The sequence below is a fragment of the Anas platyrhynchos genome, chromosome 38 (assembly GCF_047663525.1).
Source record: "Anas platyrhynchos isolate ZD024472 breed Pekin duck chromosome 38, IASCAAS_PekinDuck_T2T, whole genome shotgun sequence".
NCBI lineage: Eukaryota > Metazoa > Chordata > Aves > Anseriformes > Anatidae > Anas > Anas platyrhynchos.
The window spans coordinates 3,975,269-3,994,426 of record NC_092626.1 but is presented as its reverse complement, the minus strand read 5'-3'; the positions used below and the strand labels follow the sequence as shown (position 1 = coordinate 3,994,426).

At 50.3% G+C, this 19,158-nt stretch overlaps 1 pseudogene; it reads right to left on the bottom strand.

The window, feature by feature from the left end:
- Positions 1-3,731: 3,731 nt before the first annotated feature.
- On the bottom strand, positions 3,732-4,664 carry LOC140001146 (olfactory receptor 14C36-like; annotated as a pseudogene).
- Between the last annotated feature and the right edge of the window lie 14,494 nt (positions 4,665-19,158).

Genomic DNA, 19,158 nt, shown 5'->3' with positions numbered 1-19,158 from the left:
TTGTCCAGTAGGATCCTATGGGAAACCGTATCAAAAGCCTTGCTGAAGTCCAAAAAAATCACATCAGCTGGTTTCCCTTGGTCCACCATACGGGTGATCTTATCATAAAAGGAAATCAGGTTAGTTAGGCAGGACCTACCCTTCACAAACCCATGCTGGCTGGGACCAATGACTGCATTGTCCCCCAGGTGCGCCTCAATACGTTCGAGAACCATCTTCTCCATGATTTTACCAGGCACTGAGGTGAGACTGACAGGCCTGTAATTGCTAGGGTCTTCTTTCTGACCCTTCTTGAAAATCGGCACAACATTTGCCAGCTTCCAGTCTACCGGGACCTCTCCAGACTCCCAGTATCGTTGAAAAATAATTGAGAGAGGTTCCGTGATGACGTCCGCCAGCTCCTTCAGCACCCGGGGATGAATCCCATCCAGACCCATGGACTTGTAGGGATCCAGGTGGAGTAGCAGATCCCGCACACGTTCAGGGTCGGTTGGGAGTTTGTCATCCCCACCGTCCCGGTCCTCCAGCTCGGGGCACCCTGGGTCCCGAAGCCCATCATCGGCATTGAAGACAGAGGCAAAGAAGGCGTTAAGCGTCTCTGCTTTGCCTATGTCATCGTCTGTGAGAAGACCTTCCCTGTCAAGGAGCGGCCCTATGTATTCTTTACTTCTCCTTTTTCCATTCACATATCTAAAAAAACCCTTTTTATTTTCTCTCACAGACACAGCCAGCTTCAACTCTAGGTGTGCTTTAGCCACACGAATTTTCTTCCTACAGACACGAACAGCATCCCTGTATTCTTTCCATGTCACCTGGCCCTCCTTCCAGTAGCGAAACACTCTCTGTTTCTGCCTAATCTCCATAAGAATGTTCCTGGTCAGCCACGCCGGCCTCCTGCCACGCCTGCCTGACTTGCGATATTTAGGAATTGCCTGATCTTGTGCTTCTAGGAGGCATCGCTTAAAGAGTGACCAGCACTGGTGGACATCAAGGCCTTCAAGAGCAGCTTCCCAGGGGACCTTGCTGACTAGTTCCCCGAGCAGCCTGAAGTCCGCCTTCCCCATATCTAGGGATGAGGTTTTGGTGGCACTTTTCCTTCTGTCACCGTAAATTTTGAACTCAACCACTTCATGGTCACTATGACCGAGGCGGCCACCAATCACCACATCTCCCACCAGACCCTCTCTGTTTTCTAGCAACAGGTCTAGGAGGGCACCTTTCCTAGTTGGCTCCGTTAGCACCTGCACCAAGAAGTTATCGTCTAGGTGCTTCATGAACCTCCTGGACTTGCTCGTGTCAGCCGTGTGGCACTCCCAGTTAACATCTGGCAAGACGGAGAGCCTGAGGAGAGCTTTGACTCAAAACAGAGCACTTTGACACAAAACAGCACATCTTTACACTTGCTGATTGCTCTTCTCAGCACTCTTCTCATCCTAATCCAAAACATAGCACCCTTCCACCTACTAGGAGGAAAATGAACTCTGTCCTAACTGAAACCAGAACAAGGGTGCACTCTATTCCATCATCCAGGTCATTGACAAATAAGCTGAACAGGACTGGACTCAGTGTAGGTCCCGGGGAGACACTGCTGGCTGCAGGCCTTCAACTAGACCCTGTTCCACTAAGCACAACCCTCTGAACTCTGCCATCCAGCCAGCTCACATCCCACCTCACCGACCACTCCTCCATCTCACACTTCCTGAGCTAGCCTATGAGGATGTTATGGGAGACAGTGCTGAAAGCCTTGCTGAAGTCAAAGTAGACAACATCTGCTGCTCTCCCCTCACCCACTCAGCTAGTCATTCCATCATAGAAGCCTATCAAGTTGGTGAAGCATGGTTTCCCTTGATGAACCCATGCTGACTACTCCTGATCACCTTCTTCTTTTCCATATGCTGGAGATGACCTCCAGGATGAGCTGTTCCATTGCCTTTCCAGGGATGGAGGTGAGGCTGACCGGCCTGTAGTTACCTGGGACCTCCTTCTAGCCCTTGTTGAAGACTGGCATGACATGAGCTTTCTTCCAGTCTTGAGGCAGCTCTCCTGTTCTCCATGACCTTTCAAAAATGATGGAGAGTGGACCAGCAGTAACATCCGCCAGCTCCCTTAGCACTCATGAATGTATCCCATCGGGGTCCATGGCTTTGTGGCTGTCAAGTTTTCCTAAGACATCTCTGACCTGATGCTCTTCAACCAATGGAGAGTCCTCATTTCTCCAGATTTCCTCCCTTGTTCCTAATGCCAGAGATTCCGGAGGGCCGCTCTTAGCAGTGAAGACTGAAGTGAAGAAGGCATTCAGTAATTCTGCCTTCTCTGTATCCTTTGTCACGAGGGCACCCAACTCATTAAGCAGTGGGCCCACATTTTCCTTCCTCTTCCTTCTGCTCTTGATGTATTTGAAAAAAACCTTTTCTCGGACAATGTCCCTACATTCTTCCCAAGTGGCTTGTCCCCTTTTCCACTTTATGTGTACTTCCTTCTTCATTTCAGTCATTCCAGGATCTCCTTGATCATCCAAGCAGGTCTCCTGCTCCCTTTGTCTGACATTTTGCTCACAGGAATACATAGCTCTTGAGCTTGGAGGACTTGGAGGTCAGTGTGCTATTGCTGCCGGTGCACTGTTGTGGCAGCCATCAGCACCTGCTCTTCGGCTCTCAGCAACCCCACAACAGAAGGGTCCTGTGCGAGACCAGGCAAGGTACACAAGTATTTGATGTTCACTGCATTCAAGGCAGTTATGCCAACAGCCCTCTAGTACCCCTTTTGTTTAGTTGTTTACCATTGGGGGGAAAAAAAAAAAAACAAAAAACACTGGAGGCATATCATTAGGGTTACCCAATGATGTTTACATTTCTCAAGAGCTATCATGACTGGCCTGAAAGAAAGAAGGGGAAGGTGCCATGCCTTGCTCCCTCCACAAAGTGGATTCATGAGTGTCGTAGCAATAGCACCTCAAATAGTATTTATTGGTGCAGATTTAGGGAAAGCATCAGAAGCCCATATTTACTTTCCTAGTGGTAACTTAATAGTTTCTTGCAATACTTAGTTGCTTTACAGGTAGGGATTTGTAGCAATTTGTAATACAGACATTCATGAAAAGAGCAAGGAGGTGTCCTTGTGAACTATGGAATCCTACCAACCTACTGCAGCGATCCATGGGTGGGCTGACCCTCATAGGTCCTTATCGTTGATACCATGATGGCCTTGAAGAGGTCCTCAGAGCTCCAGGAGCAACCACAGACCTGGGATTTGGTGACAGCCTTTTGCTGCAGAGAACAGACCCAATGACAAGGGTTGGACCATTCAGATGTCTCAGTGCCATGAAAATGGCTTTTTTCTGCTCAGGTCTGCTGGCCCCTCACACACAGCTAGGCCTGTGGCTCATCTCCCTGTGGAGGATGAGGAGGCAAAGCTCTGCTGGTGCCTGAGTAAGGGAGGAATACTCCACCTGTGGAAGGGCAGGGCTGGCGGGGAGGTGGCACAGGACAGGCACTTGCCTCTTTCTCCTACTCCCCACACAGGGAGCCTTGAGACCACATGTCAGTGTCTGTACTGCCCACAGGTATCTGCAGCCCTACATTCTGAGATTCATCTTCTCTCCTTCTGTAAATAACATTTTTGCTTCGTTTCTCACAGTTTGCATTGGTGTACCTGGTAAGTGGCACTGAAAGGCTGTGTCTCCCACCCTGTTTTTTTGGTGAGTTTTTCCCATTGGAGAAGCAGAGCAACAGCTAATTGATTCTAGAAGACAACTGAAACAGCTTCTTCAGTGAATGCTTGAGCTCCTGGTTCCTCATGCTGTAGATGAGTGGGTTCACTGCTGGAGGTTACACTGAGTACAGAAATGCCACCACAAAGTCCAGGTATAGGGAGGAGATGGAAGGGGGCTTCAAGCCAGCAAACATAATAGTGCTGAGATACAGAGAGACCACGGCCAGGTGAGGGAGGCATGTGGAAAAGGCTTTGTGCCGGCCCTGCTCAGAGGGCATCCTCAGCACAGCCCTGAAGATCTGCACATAGGACACCACAATGAAAACAAAACAGCCAAGACCTAAACAAAAGCTAAATACAATAAACCCAATTTCCCTTAAGTAGGAGTCTGAGCAAGAGAGCTTGAGGATCTGGGGAATTTCACAGAAGAACTGCTCCACTGCATTGCCTTGGCAGAGGGGCAGGGAAAATGTAGCGGCTGTGTGCAGGACAGCATTGAGAAAGCCACTGCCCCAGGCAGCTGCTGCCATGGTGGCACAAGCTCTGCTGCCCAGGAGGCTCCCGTAGTGCAGGGGCTTGCAGATGGCAACATAGCGGTCATAGGCCATGGCGGTGAGAAGAAAAACCTCTGCTCCAGACAAGAAAATAAACAGAAAAACCTGTGCAGCACACCCGTGATAGGAGATGGCCCTGGTGTCCCAGAGAGAATTGGCCATGGCTTTTGGGACAGTGGTGGAGATGCAGCCCAGGTCGAGGAGGGCGAGGTTGAGGAGGAAGAAGTACATGGGGGTGTGGAGGCGGTGGTCACAGGCTATGGATGTGAGGATGAGACCGTTGCCCAGGAGGGCAGCCAGGTAGATGCCCAGGAAGAGTGCGAAGTGAAGGAGCTGCAGCTCCCGTGTTTCTGCAAATGCCATCAGGAGGAACTCACTCACAGAGCTGATGTTGGGCATTTGCTGGACACATTTGTCATGGACACTGCCAAATGAGAAACAAATAGAGAACGTCACAAGTAAAGTCTCTGAGCAAAATTCAGATAATTCCCAATTAATGCCTTACATTTCCTGTTTCAAGAGGATCTTTTTCTCTCTCCCTGACTGGAGCTCTGCCCTTTGTTTCCTGAGTGTGCTGTACACTGCAGCCTCCTCTGCCCATGAGCTCCCAGTGAGCCTGCTCTGCTCCATTTGAGGTTCCAAGAGGAAAGGTTCCTGGGAAGTGACTCCCTCTGTTGAGTGAGGGGTGTTTGACTGTGTGACTCTGTGTGCGTCTTGCCTGTTCAATATCCAGGAGACAATATCAGCAGGTGGATCGTGCGTATCGGGCCGGAGAGAAAAGGGAGCATCTTCTCCTGCTTCACCCGCCATGCACAGCACTCCCCGTCAAAATTAGACACCACCAGCTGCCACGCTGGGCAAGGGAAAGAAGCAGGCATGGGCAGGCAGGGCAGACCCAGCCCAGTGCAGAGGCTGCGGTGTTGGTAAAGTAGAGCCTGTCCTCACAGCCCTGTGCCATCTGGCTGGCACAGACAGCAGAGGGACAAGAGCTCTGGAGTGTAAGAAGCGTTTGGAATATGCTCCTTGTCATATGGTAGGAATTTGGGGGTAAGACCTCTGTGGAGCCAGGAGCTGGATTCAATGATCCTTGTGGGTCCCTTCCAACTCGGGATATTCTATGATTCAATGATTCTGTGCTTTCTTCCATGGAGGAAGGTGGAGGGGGCCTGCAACAAATGTGACTACTTACACAGAGATTTAGGGTTCATACATCCCATATTCTCAGCCCCCCATATTATACAAGCCGTGACAGAAGCTCTAAGGGAAAGAAAGGAGACCAGGGGGTGCTGCAAGGAAGGCACCTGCACTGCAGGGGATGGCAGGAAGGGAGCAGCTCCCTCTCACTGCCTGCCCATGTCCCTGCTGCCTGCAGCTGTCCCTGCTGGCAGCTCTTTCTCTGTCCCCATGTCTCCTCCTGTCCATGCTCACAGACCCCATTCCACCTGCTGTGTGCACAGCTCTGCCCTGCAGACACCTCCTGGGGATGGGGACAGCTCTAGGGACATCTTCCTCTCTGCATGTCCTAAAGAACGGTTCTGAAATGCCATGGAGCAGTCTGTAGGCAGAGAGAAGGGAAGGGATATTCTCAGGTTCATCACTAAGCTGTGCATGTCTCAATGTTTAATGCAGTAGGAAGCTCAGCCACCTGTGCAAATCCAACCACTCTGTTAACACAGAGCCTGCCCCAGAATCAGAGCAGAAGAGGCAGGCAGAGTGCAGAAAGAGCCTTCCCTTTGCGGGCAGCCCCTGCCCTACCCTTCCTCTGCCAAAGCCCCTGGGCTTCCCAGGCAGGCAGAGTGCTGAGCCTGGCAGGCAGCAGAGGCTCTGCCCCAGCACACAGCCCCTGGGGCACAGCAGGGACCCTGCTCTGCACCACAGCCCTGGGCACCCCTGCAGCTGCCCTGCAGAACCTTCTCCTCCACACCGCACAAGCCACGAGAGACATCCTGGCAGCTCCTGGCCAGGCAGAGACATCCCGCATCCAGAAGCCCCTTCCACAAACCTCCCCTGCACTGTCCTGCAGCCAGAGACTTACCGTGGGCAGAGATGTGAAGGTTTCTCCTGCACTGAGCTCTCCTCTGTGCGCACCCTCCAGGCTGCCTGGAATCCCTTTTGCCTGGGTGCCTGTGGTCAGAGCCCCCAGCCCTGCTGCGCTGTGCAGAGGAGCTGCTCCTGGGCAGAGCTGTCTCTCTGCACCAGGGCTCTCTTGCCACAAGCTCTCTCTGTCCCAGGAGCCCAGCTCAGCTCAGCAGTACAGGCCCAGCCCAAGGCATTGCAGTCACCCCTCTGGGGGCTTTCCTGATGAGCCCACAAACCTCAGGCACTGAAAGCAAGGTGAAAGAACCTCTCAAGAAGCCCAAGTCACATTCAAGTTTCCTGCAGTGTCCCCCGAGGGCCAGCACTGACACAGCCTCCCTTGGAGCTCGTTAGAGCAGAACATTGGAGGCACTGAGGAAAAGGAGACAAAGGCAATGTGAAGTTGACACTGATGTGTGGACAAACTGGATGTGTTTCACCAAGCACAAGGGCCAGGCCTTGACATCCATCCCCTGGGAAGGGAGATCCTTTCCCTTTCCACCTTGCTCCGGGCTCTTCCTGGGGCAGTAGGAGATGGGGATGTGCAGGAGAATGGTACGACCCCTGCCTGGTTCATCAGGGAGGATGAGGAGGCCCTGGTACTTTAGCAATGAGCTGTCTCCTCATAGGCCTCAGTGACAGAGACAACAACCACAGGCATGGACACAAAGACCTCAGTTTGTTGGGACTTTCAGCCTTGCCTATGCCCTTGCTCCTCTGATGACCAGAGTAACTTAGCAACTTCCAGACCTGCACCTCATTCCCTTTTGCCTGTAGACTGGGAAACTGGGTCCCAGTCTGCCCCGATGTGTGGGGTTACTCTTCCTCTGGTGTAGGACAAAGCTCTTCTCATTGTAAATGTCAAGAGGTTTCTGTTGGCAAAATCCTGCAGTTTCTCAAGGTCCTACCACACTGATGCTCCATTCTGTCAGCAGTTCATGTCTGCAGGCAGATGGTTCAACTTTCGTGTGATTGTGCTATCTCTGACAAGACAGCAGCATCAGGAGTTGCAGGAAAGTTTGGGTAACACAGGAGTAACCAGTTGAATGGAATTGCAGCACAGAGTCACAGAATGGTAGGGGATGGAAGGATGCCAGGTTCCACCGCTTCCCTACTTCCTTCTCATGCATGCTGTCAGTTTGTCTGGAGCTATGTCCTGAATGTTATGGGGTTGTGCAGCTCAAAATTAGAAGGACCAAAGCCCAGCTGGTGCTAAATCTGTCTATTACTGTCAAAGACAATAAAAAACTGTTTATATAAACACTTTAAATAAAGGAGGATTAAGGAGAATCATCATTCTTGTTAGATGTTGGGAAAATCTGGTGCTGATCTGGAGATAAGGTAGAGGCTGAGGTACTTATGCGGGCCCATGAAGACCCATATGCGGACCTTCTTTCTGTCGGGGTCCTCCTGGGTATGGAGGCAGAGGGGATCCCACAGTCAGCACGCCAAGCAGGTGCCTTCTGCTGGCCTAGCAGGGCCACTGGAAGATATCAGCCCAAAAGTACAGATCCCAGGTCTATGTGAAGGGTGACCTGCCACCTACAGACAGAAGTGACCTCACAGTCCCTTTCTGTGTCACGTTCCTGCTGCTGCCCTATGAACTACAGAGACAGAAGTGACCTCACAGTCCCTGCCACAGTCACATTCCTCCTGCTGGGGCAGGAGATCCTGAGGCAGAGCTGACCTCTCTCTAGCCCCCTAGGTGCCTGGTTTTCAGTGGCCCCAAGCCCTGCGGCTGCAGCAGAGGGGACCCACAGGCAGCCCCTGGCTGGGCTCTGCCACCCGCCTCTCCAGTGCCATCCCTGCTGCCTTGGGGTGCTCTGTCAGGTGCTGGGTGACCTCACAAGGCCTGCTAGCCAGCACATCTCCTGCGAGGCAACAAGGCCGTAAAGCGACAGGGACCTCACCACATCCCTTCCATTCATTAGCAGATAGGTGAGAACTTTACTAGGTTTTGTTAGAGAGAAGGAAGTTTATAAACTTTTATCCCTCATGTTACTTTAGTCACTAATTAGTCAGCTTTATCTATAAGAGCCTACAGACTTGTATCTCAGACTGAGGGCAAGGTGACCCAGGCCTAGAGCATGTGTCAGAAGATTAGGTGAGAAACTCATGCTATGCATATATCCTTGGATGTGTAACCACCTAAGCTTTGTATGCATGCCTAAGATGAAAGAATAAGAGAAGAAAGATTTCGATGACTTGAGCATGGACAAGAACTGGATTCAACTGATGAATATAGTGAGGAAGACTACCGATGACCACCAGAGACCCCTGAAAGACAGGGGAAACAAATGTGCATGTGTCAGCGACACTTTCTGATTTTCATGAGTTACAGGAAGTAGTATGAATATGTTTTGGGGAAATGTGATTAACATGTATGTTTTGCTTGTATATAAGCCCTATAGCTCAAACAGTTCTGTAAGCACTGGAGTGATCCCCTGTGCGTCCAGCACCTCGGTAAAAGAATGCCTGCTTTCTAAAACTCCAAACTGAGTCTTAGAGAGTTACTTTGACTGGCTTTTACAGTATCACCCTAGCCTCCTGCCAGCTGCTGCCCACTCAGGCTCCTTGTACAAACATGGTCCTGCACCAACACCACTGCTTGTGCTGCCTTTGCTGCCTCGCCCTGTCCTCTCCCTCGACTCCTTGTCTCTGCCAGGCCCCACATTCCATACCCAAATGTATCCCTTTGCTTTTGTCACCCTCAAATCTGCCCAGCGGGATGGCAGAGCCAGGGCAGGACATGGTAGTGTTAGGCCCTGTAGCACCCATGCAAAGCGCTTGTGGCAAAGTGGGAACTGAGATTGGGTTCTGTGGTGCAGAGGAGGCCTCATGCAGAAAAGATGAGGTTAAACAACAACTTGCGAGGGAGGGGGGGGGGGGGGGGGAGTTCTGTCGTGGTTTGGCATGGGAGGCTTCTGGCCACAAAGGAGCAAGGGATAGGTTGACACAACTTCTCTGGGCAACCTGTTCCATTGACCACCACCCCCAAAGGAAAGAATGTCTTCCTTATACCTAATTTTAAAGCACCTTCTTTTAGTTTTAAAACGTTACCTAAAGGCCCCCTTTAGGTACTGGAAGGCTGCTATAGGGTCTCTCCAGGCTGAAGAGAACCAGCTTTCTCAGCCAGTCTTCATTGAAAAGATGTCCCAGCCTCTCTATCATGTTTTTGGCCTCTTCTAGACTACTTCTAATACTTCCATGTCCTTCTAGAGTTTGGAGCCCCAGAGCTGAATGCAGTACCGAAACGCAGAGCTGAGGGAGAGAATCAACTCTGTCAACCTTTGGGCCAAACTTGATTGATGCCACCCAGAATGCAGTTGGCTTTCTGGGCTGCAAACCCACATTGCCGTCACAGGTTGAGCTTCTCATCCACCAGTACCCAAGGTCCTTCTCCTCAGAGCTGCTCTCAACCCATTCTCCACCCAGCCGGTATTTGTGCTTGGGATTGCCCCAGTCCAGCTGCAGGACCTTGCACTTGGCCTTTGTGAACCTCATGAGGTTCCCACAGGAAAATCTCTCAAGCCTGTCCAGGTCCATCTGCATATCATCCCTTCCCTCCAGCGTATTGACTGCACCTCCCAGCTTGGTGTCATCAGCATACTCACTGAGACTGCACTCAGTCACACTATCCATGTCACTGACAAAGTGTTAAACAGTGCTGGTCCCAATACTGACCCCTGAGGAACACCACTCTTTACTGACCTCCACTTGGACATTGTAGACTCCAGCTCCTTGAGGGTGACCATCCAGACAATTCCCTACCCACCAGGTGATCCATCCATCACACCCATGTCTCTTCAATTGAGAGACAAGGCTATCGTGTGGGACAGTGTCAAATGATTTGCACAAGTCAAAGTTCATGACGTGAGTTGCTCTTCCCCTCTCCACCAATGCTGTAAGCCCATCGTAGACGGCCACCAGGTTTGTCAGGCACAATCTGCCCTGTGTGAAGCCATGTTGGCTGTCACCAACAGCCACCAGTTTGCTGTCACCACCAGTCCAAAAGGCAGAGTAGCGTGAGAGAGGCATTTGCAATGAACCTGTGCAAGGAGGGAGACAAAAATCTCATGGGAACACTCGGGGTAATTACTGGAGTTCTGCACAGAGACATGTCAAGGCTCTGTGAGGTGTCCATATCTGAGCTGGCCTCGTGCACTGCTCATCCACACTGGGCTGTTCAGAGACACCAGTCCCTGCCTTACACACACACAGTGCACTGCAGCACTTGCAGGGTCCCTCTGGCTCCTGCAGCCACTGCCAGAGGCTGGGAGGCACCTCAGCCCTGTGGTGGGTGTATCGCCTTGCTCTGTCCTCCTCTGAGATGCCCCACAGCATAAGGAATGGGCACAGGGACCTTGGGAGTTCAAGGAAACACATCACAGATCTGCATTCAGGTCTTGCACTTTGGACTGGACGGTCTCTGAAGGTGCCTTCAACTGGACTATTCTCTGCTATTCAGGCAGATGTCCCATGGTTGTTACTCTCAGGAAGAAGGGACCTGAAGACACTCTGCCCCACTGGCCTTCATGACACCCCTAGGGATAGCTGATGACCTTTGTGCCTGCTCTTGTTCCTCTCTCCATGTGCGCACGATGCGCCTGCAGGTAGCAGCAGCTGCAAAGGGTTTCTGTTCCTGTGTCTCTCCTGCACCTGGACAGGCCCTGCTCTTCTCCCAGCTCATCCTATGTCCCAGGGAGCCTTTGGGACTCTCTTTGAGCATGTTCTGATGTGACAGCAACACTGAAAGATGATGTGAGCCTTCAGGCATGGCCCTTTTAGGAGGCAAATGCTGTTCTGGAGGCCAGCTGTGTCACTCATGTGCCCACTGTCTGTCTATGCCTGCAGTCCCAGCACAGCCTCACAGCAGCACTGGCACCAAGCTACAGGAGCAGCCAGGCCTTACTCCGCCAGCAGGGCTCAGCAGGAGAGGGTGGCAGTGGCAGGAGAGCAGCTCTGCATGGACCCAGCACTGGTGCTCCCAGGCTGGACTGCCACAACTCTTCCTCTCCGCCTCTGCACACTGTCCCTGAAGCCACAGAAAATGTCTCAGAGGAATGATATAAGACAAAAAGTCACTTTAATTGGTTTAAATACTCAAGCAAAATGAAGAATTATATTTCTTTGTGGAAAATATTTGATAAAATAAAATGGAGAAAAAAAGCAGAACACCAATAACAACATAAGAACATAATACCCACTGGCTTCAGCTATCATGATTTACATTATGAGTGATATACAGAAGAAGGCAGGCAATATATTGCTCAAGAAAAACACCCAGTCATCACTTTCCACATGGCAACCTTGATCTCCTTGTTCCTCATGCTGTAGATGAAGGGGTTCACTACTGGAGGCACCACTAAGTAAAGAAATGCCAGAACAACATCCAGGGAAGGGGATGAAATTGATGGGGGCTTCAGGTGGGCAAAGATAACTGCGCTGAGAAAGAGGGAGACCACAGCCAGGTGAGGGAGGCATGTGGAGAAGGCTTTGTGCCGGCCCTGCTCAGAGGGCATCCTCAGCACAGCCCTGAAGGTCTCCACATAGGACACCACAATGAAAACAAAACAACCCCCAAATAGAAAAGCAGTAACCGTACTAAGTTGAACTTCCCTTATGTACGAGTCTGAGCAAGAGAGCTTGAGGATCTGGGGGATTTCACAGAAGAACTGGTTGAAAGAATTGCCACAGCAGAGGGGCAGTGAAAATATGTTGGCAATGTGCAGCACAGCTTGGAGAAAGCCACTGCCCCAGGCAGCTGCTGCCATCTGGGCACAAGCTCTGCTGCCCAGGAGGCTCCCGTAATGCAGGGGCTTGCAGATGGCAATGTAGCGGTCGTAGGCCATGACAGTGAGAAGAGAAAGTCCTGCTAAATTCAAAAAGATTATAAGAAAGAGCTGTGCAACACATCCTGAATAGGGAATGGCCTTGGTGTCCCAGAGCAATCTGGTCATGGCTTTGGGCAGAGTAGTGGAGACGCAGCCCAGGTTGTTGAGGGCAAGGTTGAGGACGAAGAAGTACATGGGGGTGTGGAGGCGGTGGTCACAGGCTACGGCAGTGAGGATGAGGCCGTTGCCCAGGAGGGCAGCCAGGTAGATGCCCAGGAAGAGTGCGAAGTGCAGGAGCTGCAGCTCCCGTGTGTCTGTGAATGCCAGCAGGAGGAACTCAGTGATGGAGCTGTTGTTACATATTTATTGTCCCTGAGCAAGGTAGTCTGTCCAAAAGAAGAAGTGACATTGTAAAATTTAAGGACTTCTCTGACCAAAATACTTTGCACGTCTCATAGAACAGTCACACAGAACACATTCTTTCCCATTCCTTCCACAGGAAGAGCTTTCAGCAGCTCCTTGTTTTTTCTCTGGTTGGTGCTTTGAGGGTGCCAAAAGAAGCAGAGGGCTGTGCTGTGGGCTCTGCAGCAGTCAGTCCTAGTCTACAGCAACACGTAAAAGGGAACCCTAAGTGATCTGAGAAGTCCACTGGGAAAGGTCATCTCCCTGTCTGCAGAACGGGAGAAGGTCAAATACCTCCTTACAAAGCAAAAAAGATGGTGTTGGTATGGTCTGTATGCTGAGGTGTGTGAGGTGCCTCAGAGCAGCAGCAATGCTCAAGGAGCCTTAGTCTCTACTACAGATGCTCCTACTCCATTACCATCCTTCTGCCTCAGCACATGGGCAGGAAAATGAAGCAGATTCTAAAAAGTGCATTGCCTTCAGGTAGCTCTTGCCGGGCAGTTCTGCAGTGCAGTGCCCTTGGGAGGTGTGGGGCTGTGAGCAGCCTGCCCCAGGCAGCAGGCTCTGGGCAGCAGCAGAACCCTGCCCTGTCCTGCCCTGAGGTACCAGGGGGGCTCCTTCCACCCGCAGCTTCTCCCCGCAGTCCCTGGGCAGCTCCCCGGGCAGGCTGAGTGCTGAACCTGGCAGGTAGCAGAGGCCTTGCCATGGCACACAGCCTCTGGGGCACAGCAGGGACCCTGCTCTGCACCACAGCCCTGGCCACCCCTGCCTGCACCCCCAGCTGCACTGCCTACAGCCGGGCCCAAGAGAAGGGAGCCCTTGGGACCTGCACGCTGACCCTGCAGCACACAAGCCCTGCATGCCCTTCAGCTCCAACACCGAGCATCCTCCTGACAGCTCCCATCAGCTGAGGGCTGGGCCAGCTCCAGGAGAGCCTGGCAGGGTGTGCAGCAGCATTGCCCTGCACCCAGAGATTTACCATGGGGAGGTGGCTAGTAAGATTTCTCCCTCTGCCAGCTCTCCCCTGCCTTCCCCCTGCCCAGGCTGCCCTGAACCTCTCTCCCCCTTCTCTCCTCTCCCCATGCCAGCTGCGCGCAGTGCCCCCAGCAATGCTGTGCCTGGCAGAGGAGCTTTATCTGGGTGGCTGAAGCAGCTTCTCTAGTAGTCCAAATCTGATGCAAACTCCAAAGCCTCTCACAGTGCTAACGGTCCCACTGAGGGACATTACTGACAAAGCCTCCCCATGGACTTAGCAGAAAAGGGCAGGCAGCGATGACGGGGAGACCAGGGCCCAGGAAAGGTGGCCCTGATGCTGAGGCAACCTTGATGTGTCCCATGAAGTCCAACAGTTGGGCCCTGACCCCAGCCTCTGGGAAGGGAGATGCTGTCCCTCCAGCTGGGTTTAGGGCTTTCCTGGGTCAATGCACAGTGGGTAAGGGCAGTGCCAAGTACAAGGCTACAGGAGGACATCTCCTAGGCTCCTGGAGGGGGTTGAGGAGGCACTGAGGTCCTACTGCTGTAAGGATGAGGTGTCTCATCATAGGCATCACTGACAGACACAAGGGCCAGAGCCCAGCAGACAAAGCTGTTGGCTCCGTCGGGGGCTTTCATCTTGCAAAAGATCCTTGACAATAACCACCACAGGCTGTCCGATACTGTCACATGTCTGCACCTGTTTCCCTGCAGGACATAGATATCCACCTCGCTTTCCCACATTGCTCTCACCTGAGCACCTCCCTGCCTTGACTGATGTCTCTTAATCTGCCTTCAGTAATTCATGAAACACAAAGCCAGGGTGAGCGATCCTCTACAACGATTTCGTAGAGGTAAGAGGCTGCAGGAAATGTTGATGCTGCTTTAGGCCATTAGCCAATTTTAAAGAGTAACCAATTTTAAAGAGTAACCAATTTGTAGAGTACCCAATTTTAAAGAGTTTTAAAGAGTAACCCCTAAACCTAAATGCTACTCCAACACCCTGACAGGAATCCCCTATTCTAATGCTTGAACTCAAAGTGTTCCATGAAGCAAAATTCAGCCCATAGTCTTTCGCCCTTGCCTTTACCCTTGTGCTCACCCTAATCCCTGCCTTCAATACTAGCATTAACATGCTCTATTAAACCCAGACTTCTAGGCAGATGTAAAACAAAAAACTATTCCACAAAGCTTTCCCATAGCCTAACCACAGACCTGACACCACAAGCAGAACGACACATTTGCTAAATTTCTAATCCAGAAAAGTGAGCCCTAGTCTCTAAGGGACTAGAGAGGTCAGCTCTGCGTCAGGATCTCCTGCCCCAGCAGGAGGAATGTGACTGTGGCAGGGACTGTGAGGTCACTTCTGTCTCTGCAGTGGATAGGGCAGCAGCAGGAACGTGTCATAGAAAGGGACTGTGAGGTCTCTTCTGTCTGTAGCTGACAGGTCATCCTTGACTTCTCCCTCGGTATGGACTTTTGGGCTGACATCTGCCAGTGGCCCTGGAAGGCCAGCAGAAGGCACCTGCTTGGCATGCTGACTGTGGGATCCCCTCTGCCTCCATACCCAGGAGGACCCAGACAGAAAGAAGGCCCACATATGCCCTTTTGCTTGAGTCCACGACTGGACAGCAAGAGGCACAAGGCTTGGCTGTGTAATAAATGGCTCTATCTTCAAAATAGGACTATAATCAAAGTTTACAATTTATTAAAGGAATAGAGCTAAGCAAACAGCGCTGGGTGCATCGGGACTCTCTGCTCCACCAAGATGCACACCAGTTACATCAAGTGGATGATTTTTATGTTCCTAGGCTGATACAAATTCATTACTACTTCTAAAAAAACAGGGCTATTTTAATTAGTTTCTGGAATCCAAACCCTCCTACTGGAGCATGTGTATCAGTCTCCGGTGGTCCCTCTGAGGGTCTCTGTGGTTCTCTCATGCTGAAGGCTCATAGTCTTCCTCCCTCTTGTCCTTCTCCTTTGTCCAACTTGGCTTTATGTCAGAGACTTGTGCAGCGTCCCCTGCAAGCTTTTAGTTGTTCTTCAACTCTCCCCGTCTCCTTAATCTCCTGGCCAGATATCAGAGGCTTACATAGTGTCCCATGCAACAGTCATAATAGTTAGCAGTTATTCTGAACTCCCCAGATATCAGAGACTCCAAGGAAAAGCCTACAAATACATTTCCCTTTAAACTCTCTATTGACACGAATTGCTAAAGCATTCCTTTGCAAGATACAAGAATTATATACATTAACCACTCTGTTTTTCTTAGACTTGTGCTTATACAAGGGTATGTAAGACAGAAGGTCACATTCATCATACCATGCGGCCCTAGCATTGTTCCATACTGACACGAATCAGATGAACATATCTCACAACTGCATGTAGCTAAGAAGCTGCAAGAGCAGCAGTCAGCCCATGGCTTTAAAAATGCTGGTGAGGTGACTTGTGTCTTGTTGATTGCTGCACCCATGGGCTGAGGCCAACTGCATGAAGTTCAACATAGCCAAGTTCTGGGTCCTGCACTTGGGGCACAAGAACCCCATGCAATGCTGTGGGAAGGGTGGCTGGACAGCTGCCCAGGGGAAAAGGACCTGGGGATATTGGTGGATAGTCGGCTGAATATAAGCCATCAGTGTGCTAAGGTGGCCAAGAAGGCCTGCCTTGTACCAAGGATACCGTGGTCAACAGATGTAGGGAAGTGATAGTCCTTCTGTATTTGGCCCTGGTGAGGCCACACCTCAAGGATTGCATTCAGCTCTGGGACTCTCTGTATAAGAAGGACATGGATCTATTAGATCTGTGCCCCATCCCTTGATGCATTCAAGGCCAGTTTGGATGGGGCTTTCAGCAACCTGGTCTAGTGGAAGGTGTCCCTGCCCATGGGAGGTGAGTTGGAATTATGTGATCTGTAAGGTCTTTTCATCCCCAAACTATTCTGTGATTCCGTAATGAAACACAGCACCATACCAGCTACTAGGAAGAAAAATTAACTCCATCTCAGACAAAACTAAGAAAATATCAAAATATCTTTTGATACACACACAAAAATATCATGACCTTAGTTGATTTGTGGCAATAATAATAATAATAATAGTAATAATAATAATTCCTTTTGCGTTCTATTAAATTTCCTTTATCTCAACCCATGAACTTTTACTTTTTTTTTTTTTTTTTTTTTTTTTTCCTCTGAGTTCTCTCCTCCGTCCCATTGGATGAATAGCTTTGTAGTGCTGAGCTGCCTGCAGGGTCAAACCACAGCAAGTCTTCTTGGTGCCTAGCGTGGAGCACAAAGGTTGAGATGACAGATCTGACCAGTGTTTTAAAAATAAATTGTTACAAGCATTAGATCATTTTAAAAGTTGCTGATCATAATATTGATCAATAATCTGATCTGGGGTCTGTTGTGCTTCTTTTCAGAACTGTGTTGTATAGCACATTAGTAACTTCCATGTCATGCTGTTTTTCAGTTCTGGGGGCTGGTTTAAGGTTACTGTTTTGCTGTACTGGTGTCGTGGTTTAACCCGGCCGGCAGCTAAACACCACGCAGCCATTCGCTCACCTTCCCCCCTCCCTCTCTGGGACGGGGGAGAGAAATGGAAAGTGAAGCCCGTGAGTTGAGATAAAGACAGTTTAATAAGACAGGAAAATAATAATAATAATAATAATAATAATAATAATAATAATAATAATAATAATAATAATAATACAATGGTGATAATAGGAAAGTAATAATAATATGTACAAACAAGTGATGCACAATGCAATTGCTCACCACTCGCTGACCGATGCCCAGCCTAACCCCGAGCAGTCCGGTCCCCTCCCCCCAGCTAGCCACCCCTATATATTGTTTAGCATGACGTCAGATGGTATGGAATACCCCTTTGGCTAGTTTGGGTCACCTGTCCTGGGTCTGTCCCCTCCCAGCTCTTACTGCACCCCCAGCCTGCCCGTTGGCAGGACAGAGCAAAAGGCTGAGATGTCCTTGGCTTAGTATAAGCACTGCTCTGCAACAATTAAAGCATCGGGGTGTTATCAGCACTCTTCTCATCCTAAGCCAAAACACAGCATTCCACCAGCTACTAGGAAGAAAATTAATTCTAACTGAAACCAGGACATCTATCCACCCCTTATTCCATACCATTTATGTCATGCTCACGTTACACTCTTTTCCATACATTCTAGTTAGTCACCTATAGTAATCATGGTAGTGATAACATACAGTATAATATACTAATTAACATGGTACAATTCAGTTCATGGGCTATTCTCACCCAGTATTAAATCTCCTTGAGGTACACACCGGACCTCTCCGTTCTTTTGCATCACCCACCAAGTGTATCCCGGTCCCTGAGCGAAAACAATTCCACGAATAGGTTTGCCTTTTCCCGAGGCAGGAGTAGCCCAGACTGTTTTACCCAGCATATTTTTTACATGCACTACAGGAACTTTATCCCCATCTACAGTACGTAACAGGTTTGATTGGGCAGGTCCAGCTCGGTTGGTAGATCCCCTAGTACTGACTAACCAGGTGGCCTTTGCCAAATGCGTATCCCAGTTTTTGAATGTCCCAGCGCCCATTGCTTTCAAGGTAGTCTTTAACAGGCCATTGTATCGTTCAACTTTCCCGGAGGCTGGTGCATGATAGGGGATGTGATACACCCATTCAATACCATGTTCTTTGGCCCAAGTGTCTATAAGGTTGTTTCAGAAGTGAGTCCCATTGTCTGACTCTATTCTTTCTGGGGTGCCATGTCGCCATAGGACTTGCTTTTCAAGGCCCAGGATGGTGTTCCGGGCGGTGGCATGAGGCACAGGATATGTTTCCAGCCATCCGGTGGTTGCTTCCACCATTGTAAGTACGTGGCGCTTGCCATTGCGAGTTTGAGGGAGTGTGATGTAATCGATCTGCCAGGCCTCTCCATATTTATATTTCAGCCATCGTCCTCCATACCAAAGAGGCTTTGACCATTTGGCTTGCTTGATTGCAGCACATGTTTCACAGTCATGAATAACCTGTGCTATAGCGTCCATGGTCAGGTCCACCCCTCGATCACGAGCCCATCTGTATGTTGCATCTCTACCTTGATGGCCTGAGGTGTCATGGGCCCATCGGGCTACAAATAATTCACCTTTATGCTGCCAATCCAGGTCCACCTGAGCTACTTCAATCTTAGCAGCCTGATCCACCTGCTGGTTGTTTTGATGTTCTTCAGTAGCCCGATTCTTGGGCACATGAGCATCTACGTGGCGTACTTTCACAGCCAGGTTCTCTACCCGAGCAGCAATATCTTGCCACAATGCAGCAGCCCAGATGGGTTTGCCCCTACGCTGCCAGTTGTTTTGCTTCCATTGCTGTAACCATCCCCACAGGGCATTTGCTACCATCCATGAATCAGTGTAGAGATAGCGAACTGGCCATTTTTCTCGTTCAGCAATGTCTAAAGCCAGCTGAATGGCTTTCACTTCTGCAAACTGACTCGATTCACCTTCTCCCTCAGCAGCTTCTGCAACTCGTCGCGTAGGACTCCATACAGCAGCCTTCCATCTCCGATGCTTCCCCACAATACGACAGGACCCATCAGTGAACAGGGCATATTTCTTTT